At 41.0% G+C, this 7,317-nt stretch overlaps 1 long non-coding RNA gene across 1 annotated transcript; it reads right to left on the bottom strand.

Annotated features, from left to right (window-relative positions):
* Positions 1 to 217: 217 nt before the first annotated feature.
* Positions 218 to 858, bottom strand: LOC138913639 (uncharacterized). Its single transcript, XR_011419447.1, has 2 exons — positions 758 to 858; positions 218 to 516 (listed from the first exon to the last, which is right to left on the bottom strand). It is a non-coding gene; the product is annotated as an uncharacterized lncRNA (long non-coding RNA).
* Between the last annotated feature and the right edge of the window lie 6,459 nt (positions 859 to 7,317).

Genomic DNA, 7,317 nt, shown 5'->3' with positions numbered 1-7,317 from the left:
GGGTGTGGGAGAACTTTCGCGGTAATTAGCAATAAATTTGGTTTTTGAAAAGGAATTGATTGAGCCACCAAACTCCATTCTCGCATCTCACGCATTATGATAAATTAATGTTAATGCAGCAGAGCCTTTTGACGTCACTCAATATCAATTTAAAAATGGTAGAAAGGGTTTCTTTCAGAGCTTATTCACTTTTCCCCTTTTTTACTCAAACCATATATTTTAATTTAATTTTACAGATTTTATTGAGATTTCATAAATTTAAAATTTTAAAAAGTAAAACATAATAAATTCTTTAAAACCGTCAAATGAACTGATTTACTTATTTCTTTCCTTAACTTTATGCCTCTGCTCCATTAAAAGATATTAGCGTTGTCACACAATTTGTTTCTAAATATACTTTTTTGGACCTTTATTGACTGTCTACTATTTTTGACGCTATCTTCGGGCTTCTGTCCCAGCCAGACTTCTCCTCCGGAACTCGTCTGCTCCTGTAGCCTTGATTACCGCCCCCGTCAGCTGTTGGGTGAACCAATTCCGAAAGTAATCAAGCATACGGGGCCCAAACTCTCCGCAAGTGGGGACCGGAAGTGAAAAGGAAGGGAGGGAAAGTCGCGCATAAATCAATTTGAAATGAAACGTACACTTCGTGTACTTTGTCGCTACTTGTAGGCAGCCCCTCCCCGCAAATCCCTTCTTCAGATGGCCGGGAATCCGCGGATCGGCAACAATGTATCCGCGTAGCTCTACATAAATTTACCGTGGAAATCTGCATAAAATCAGTGCTAACAAGCAGCCGCCTCCACAGAAAAAGCAGCCGACATCTTTTCCAGCTACACAAGACTTTCCGTCTGACTGAGCCGGGGAATCGAATCGGTTTGGGAGAAGGGGAATGCGGCGTACAACGTCTCAATATTGCAATCTTGTCAAGGCCGTGAAATTGACTGAATGAAACTTACAAAACTGTCGAGCGAGCCCAGCATTTGACAGAGTGCCAAGAAAGCCAGAGGAATTAACCATGTGTAGAGCAATGATGTGTGCACTGAAAGAAATGAAGAGTAAAAATATTTGAGTATTTAAAATAATAATACTATATTCAGCTGTTTAGTAATATTTGTGGTGTTTGGTGACCTGTTTTTTGAGAACTGGTGGGCTTTAGCCGGCTCAAGGAAAAATATCAAGGTAAATAAAATTATAGATTTTTATTAAAAACGAAATACGCAATGCTACACACTAAAACAGTACCCAACCCTCGAATAGTAAATTTTACCTATAAATTAGTTACTCTTACAGCAACAAAATACTACACAACTTACTATTTGGGAGTAGTTTTACTATTAGGTAAAAACCAAAGCTTTTTATATTCTCTAAAACTTTTTAATATGCTTTCAAAATATAAATATCTAAATTAGATTATAACGTAACAATACTTTGAACTGTGTATATAGCACTAAAATCCCCTTGCCATGACCAACGTTTGTGCAATTTTCAAGCGTAAAACCATTGCAACCGTAAGCAAATGGAAAGCGATATAAATTACGGTTTCATGGGCGGAACGCAACTGAATTGGGCCTTGGAATTGGGTGAGAACGGTTTTGTTTGCACTGAGTCTGATGCCTCTGACAGCAATCACTAATTGCCAATGTGGTGGGCGGGGGAAATGGGTTCCGGGGGGCATGGGCAGAGCAGGGCAGGGTTTGTGACAACTTGTTTACAGACCATTGGATACGGGGAGATACGGGGATACTGGCATTCGAAACTGGCCATCCGAGGCTCTTAACACTGCGGCTTGTTGACATGGAAACTGACTTAAGGTTAGCTGCTGCTGCCGTAATCCGAATGTAACACAAACTCCGCTGGCAAGTTTACGACAATTTGCAAAGTCATAAACTTGGCCCAGAGAACAGAACACTAGACCAGAAGCAGAAGTCCATGGATACGGACTGAAATGGGACTGGGACTGGCCCGGTGTCCCTGCGGCTGCAGGGCAAACAAACATACGGTAACTGGCAGCTGGTCCTCCAGAAGGATGTGGACTTTATGCTTATGCAAATTACCATTTCTTCCGGAGAGTGCGAAATATGATCCCCACCCATAACACATAAGCCTTAAAACGCAGCACTTCCAAGTAATTCCGATGGAAATAAATAGTTGAGCGGGCTAATAAAACAAAGGCGGCAATACATCAGAATTCCATTTGCCCAGCGAGACATGCAAAGTGAGTTGCTCCGAGAAACTGGCGAAATATGCATAATCCCAGTGTGCATGCCAAGATTTCCGGCACCCGGCCCTGCGGATCGGGACTTTCGAAGTGTGAGTGCTCCAAAAACAAGTTTGTCATTACCAGCACAGGACAACCCGAGTCGGAGATGAAGTTCTCCGTGTTTGCCCTGCCACTTCTTTACTTTATTCAGCTTGTTTTTTATTTCGTTAAGCCAAGGCTACATTTGCATTTGACAATTGCGCCGTGTTGTAAAATTTGCAATGTAAAAGCGCACAATGGGCCGCAGGCCAAACAGTGGGGCTAAGAAGCCTTAATAATTATAACATAATATAGAGCTAAATTATGAAAATTTATTTCGAATAATTTAAATTTTAAATGTCATTTAAAAATCTTAAATAATTACTTACACTTCTTTAGGTGTATATTTTTATTTTTCAAACAGTGCTTAGAGAGCATAACATAATTTTCCAAACCGAAATTTCCAGAAAAATGTATTATTCTTGAAGATTATAAATTTTTTTTAGCTTTGGTAAATATTTTTCAAATTTTCAAACCTATTAAAGAACTAATTCCAAATTAAGGGAGACCCTTTTATCCTTTCAGATTTAAATAAGCCCATCCACGATACAATGGCGAAACCTGACATACTTACACAGAGAGGAAGTGGGAGGATTGGATTGTGGGTGTGGATAGGGAAGAATAGAGGACTAAGCGGAAACTGGAATCGAGACACCGACTGGCAGATGCTAATCCAGTTGCGCTTTTGTGTCATTCGCATTGTCACATTTGCTGGGCCCTCGTTGATAATGGCCCCGGGCTTTATTGTTCCTCCGCAGCCAGACGACGGCCGCTTCCCCGGGGAACCCCCTCAGAGCCCTCAGTACCGCCCCCTGCGCCCACGCCCCTGTCACATTACACACGCCACTTGGCAGAACTCATCTCATTAAGCTCTGCATGTGCACATGCTGAAGTTGTTCTTCAATTTGCGTTTGCTTTCAATCTACAAGCCAACTGACAAGCCCGCACAAAGCATTTTTAAAATTCCGTTTTTACAGCCTTCAGCTTCATTCTTAGTTTTTGGTATTTAATGTTTTTACATGTCCTAGTCTACTATTTTCATCAACTAATGCGGCTTAAAGAAAGTTGAACTTGGAAGTTCCTATAGAAAATAAATCCAAATTCAAAATACATTTCTCTATTAAGAGCTTATTTGTTAAAGTAAATACTTTTAGACGTTTGAATACAGAAAACGAAAAAACAGAATCCCTTTCAACATGTTTAACTAAAACTAGGTTTATAACTCAATCTTTCATACGTTTTATGGCCTTGAAACCACTTAAAGCTTAACTTGCGGATGCAAAAAAAATCCAAAAAAGAACATTTTATTATTTTTAATGGATGTGGTTAAGTTTTGAAAAACAGAAGAAGGCATTTTAACTATCGAATTGGCCCTTATGTGTTTTCTTCCTCTGCAACCCATATTATAATAACTAACATTATCCTTAGCTCAATTAATGCCTTCATTTTAGGAAAAAATATCTTGACAGATCCATAAAATACGTTTTCTCCCCGTGTGTAAGTACAATTTTTGCCTCGAAATTGATGGAGCCAATGCGTAATTTATTTTCTTTGTTTCATATCAATCGCAACGAATGCGAAAATCTCCAGTGTGCAATTTCCATTATGCGAAAAGGAGAGCGGCAAATGAAACAATCTTCGGGACATAAAAAACTATCTGACCATATATCTGGGGTTATATGCGAACACACATGGCATCAGCAATTACACGGGATCCCAGGCCTTTTTACGATATCTTACTTATTTGCTGAAGCGGGTCAACGCTGCGGCTACTCAATCAATATTGGCTTTTCCCCCGCACACAGCTTCGTATTACGTATACGTATACGAGCGTCTATACATTATGTGCCTTCTGTTTGCTGGTCAAACATCGAACCCTCGGAACATCGGAACATCAGAACCCAACCAGGCAAGAACAACATCGAATAGAAGTGAAATGAACAAATATTCCGACTCGGACAAATAAATTAAATTAAAATGTATACAAACATAAATTATTTAGAGATAATGTACTGAGGTCAGTCGACCGGCTAACAATAACCAGCAGCTAGCAGCCAGCAAGGAGCAGACGCAGCCACCACAATAAATGCAATAAAACCAAATTCAATTGGCGGCCATAACAAAGTAGAAGAAGACAAAGTGGGAGCAAAAGTGGGAGTAGAAGTGGGCGAGATGGGCGGTGGGCGGTGGACAAGGCCAGCAAACAAAGACAAATAAGCGAGCGGCGGACTGAGTCCCAAAAGTGAATTCCAAATAAATCACCGGGAATGAGAGCCAAAGTTGGCTAGTAGCCTGTTGGAAGTTGGCCTGTTTCGCCATTTGTTTTTCAGCCGCTGTACATTTCACTTTGTGTGTTTTCTGGTTTAGTGACTTTGACCTGGCAGCAGAAATCATTTATTGAATTGTCTTCCCGAGAAGAATGGTTATTAACTAGCAGTACTTCTGGCAATTGCTGACTTTCTATTCGCCTTTAAGCCTTTAAGATCTCTCTGCCAGAAAAAAAGATCATCTTTTTTGTCATTTATTTGTATTTATTTATCGTTTTGCTCTTGTACATTTGATTTTGTGTATTTTCCGATTATGTGACTCCGAACAAACCTGTGAAATATTTAATTGAATTGTTCACCCAGTTGATTTTCCTTTTTCCAGCTCCACAATTTAAGGCTTTTATGCGAATAAATTCATTTTTGGGAAATATTTCTGGGATGCATCTGCTTGAAAATGTTTCATTTATTTTCTCTATTTCCCAGCAAAAAGTGAGGTAAGTAGCTGGCATAAGCTCCTTTTTGCGATTGTTGCAGCAGAAACTTATTTAAATGCAAAACACCGAGAAACAGAGCACTGCCATCGAGTGGGAGTCCTGTTCATATCCTTTCTTTCGCAACTAAATCTCGAAATTTTTGCATTACATTTGCCTGTATTCAATTTGAATGTCAAAGTGTGTGCTCAGACAGATTTTCCTTGGGAATTCTTCTTGTAAGTCCAGGCTTTCTGTGTGCCTCTGAAAGTTTTACCTTTAAAAATACAAGCCAAAACTCGAATTGAAGAATTTGCCTTTATATTGGTTTTGCTACTATTATTTTAGGTAATGAAAAGTACTCAGTATGCCGAATGAATAAAGTAATTTATTTTTATTTAAAAAAGTTTTTTAAATTTAACCAACTATTATCATCTTACATATATAAGTTGTACCAGCGTATTAAATAATATCAAAATAAATAAATTAAAAAATAGATAAGTACATAATTTAAAAAGTTCACGTAAACTTAATAGAGCCTCTCATCAGATGGAGAGACTTTTCCAATAATTTTGATCATCCATCATGCCATTCTGCATCAGTAAAGGCTTATTTATTTATTGGTCCTGACATATTCTATGAGACAACTTGCCGCGGTGAGTTTTTCCTGTTGTAACTCCGCTCTTCTTGTGGTCCTATCAGTCGTCCTTGGAGGACGTGGAGTGGGCAGTTGAAGTAAAGACGAAGTGCTCGCCGAGTTCATAAAATATTCAGCTGCACTTTAGCCAACAAACTGCCGCTAAGAAGTTGCCTGCAATAATGTTATTTTCCCGGCCGGAGTCTGAAGTCCGAGGTCGGGGGCTCGGGGTCCGGGGTCCAGAACCGTGCTCCGGGCGGAAGTTGCGGTGGGTGGTTCACGGAAGTGGTGCCAAATGGCAGATTAAAACGGTGTTAAGTTGCGGCTGACGGAGATTTCACTTGCGGCAGTCAGGTGCTTAAGATTACGCAAAGCGAATAAATAAGCGTAGCCCGCAGGGGATAAACGGCTGTCTACCGCCTGGTCCTTATCCTGCTCCCGCAGGACTCGGTACGCATTCCAACTCCTTTTGGCCGAGTTGAGTTATGTGTCCTTGTGCAATGAGGTAAATGCCTGGCAAGGTCCCCGGCATTTGGCCCTCACCACTTGGCACTAATTGCGCTGAAATGCGAAGCAATTCCCAGCGACTCTGCCATTGCGCCTTTGTTCGAGCATTTAAATGAAAACTCCAAACATGTGACACCCCATTCATGTATGCAGCTCCAAACGCCAAATGCCCAGGGAACATCGGATGCTGAATGGGGCCTATACAAGTGTCTTCACACTGGAAGAATCGAGTAGATACAATCCGCCAGAAGGTAATAATTAATTATCGTTAAGTGTCCCACGATATTTCGTATGTTTTAACTTGGTTAAATATCATATAAACCAATAAATCATTCGAATTTTGTGACGGACCCACCTAGAGGGTGTCCGCCACAATTACCCATATCATAGCATTTAAGAGAGATACCATGAAGTCAATTTGTTATTAGTTTTTAAGAGAAATTCCATGAATTACGTTAAATAAATAGTAATAAGTTATAACTAGGTTCCCGGGTGGCAACGCCAACCGATATTTAGCCAAGACAAATTCAGGTTCCAGGGTGGCAACGCCAACCGATATTTAGCCAGGACACCCCACATACTAGAAATCCCAACCTAGGATACTAAAGTAGGAAAATACTAGAAATCCCGAAAGCGGGAAAAAGGGGAAAAGAGAGAGGGGCACACAGGAAAAGGGTCTTCTCTCGGGATCGCGGAACGGGCAAGACGTGTGCTCCGGGCTTTTCCCTTCGCAGGCAGAGGATCGCGGAATAGGCCAGCTCAGACGCCTAACGCGAACGTTCCCGGATTTCTAATCGCGTGTGTTCCGACAGTTCGAGGTAGCGAGGCTCTACTCAGTGTTTCGCGGGTGATCGCAAGGAGGATTGTATAAGAGAAGGACCTGTCGAGGTTAGTACGACTAGGATCACATGTGGTCAAAGCGGTGTAGCGGACTCAAGTGAGGGTAATTTGAATAAACGGTAAAGAATATATGATCGCACATCTCGACCACGTGTTTTTCCTTTCCTAACCTCATTTTAATTGCCGTTTTGGGCCCGAACGCGGACACCCCTCCCGTTCGGCACAGTAGTCGTATTCCTGTTCGGGGTAAAACATTATCGTAGCACCACTGGACCTGAATGTGGACTTCTCCCATTC

This window comes from Drosophila takahashii, chromosome 3R (assembly GCF_030179915.1).
Source record: "Drosophila takahashii strain IR98-3 E-12201 chromosome 3R, DtakHiC1v2, whole genome shotgun sequence".
In the NCBI taxonomy this organism is placed as follows: domain Eukaryota; kingdom Metazoa; phylum Arthropoda; class Insecta; order Diptera; family Drosophilidae; genus Drosophila; species Drosophila takahashii.
Note: the sequence above shows the minus strand (reverse complement) of the source record. Positions and strands in the feature narration are given on the sequence as shown.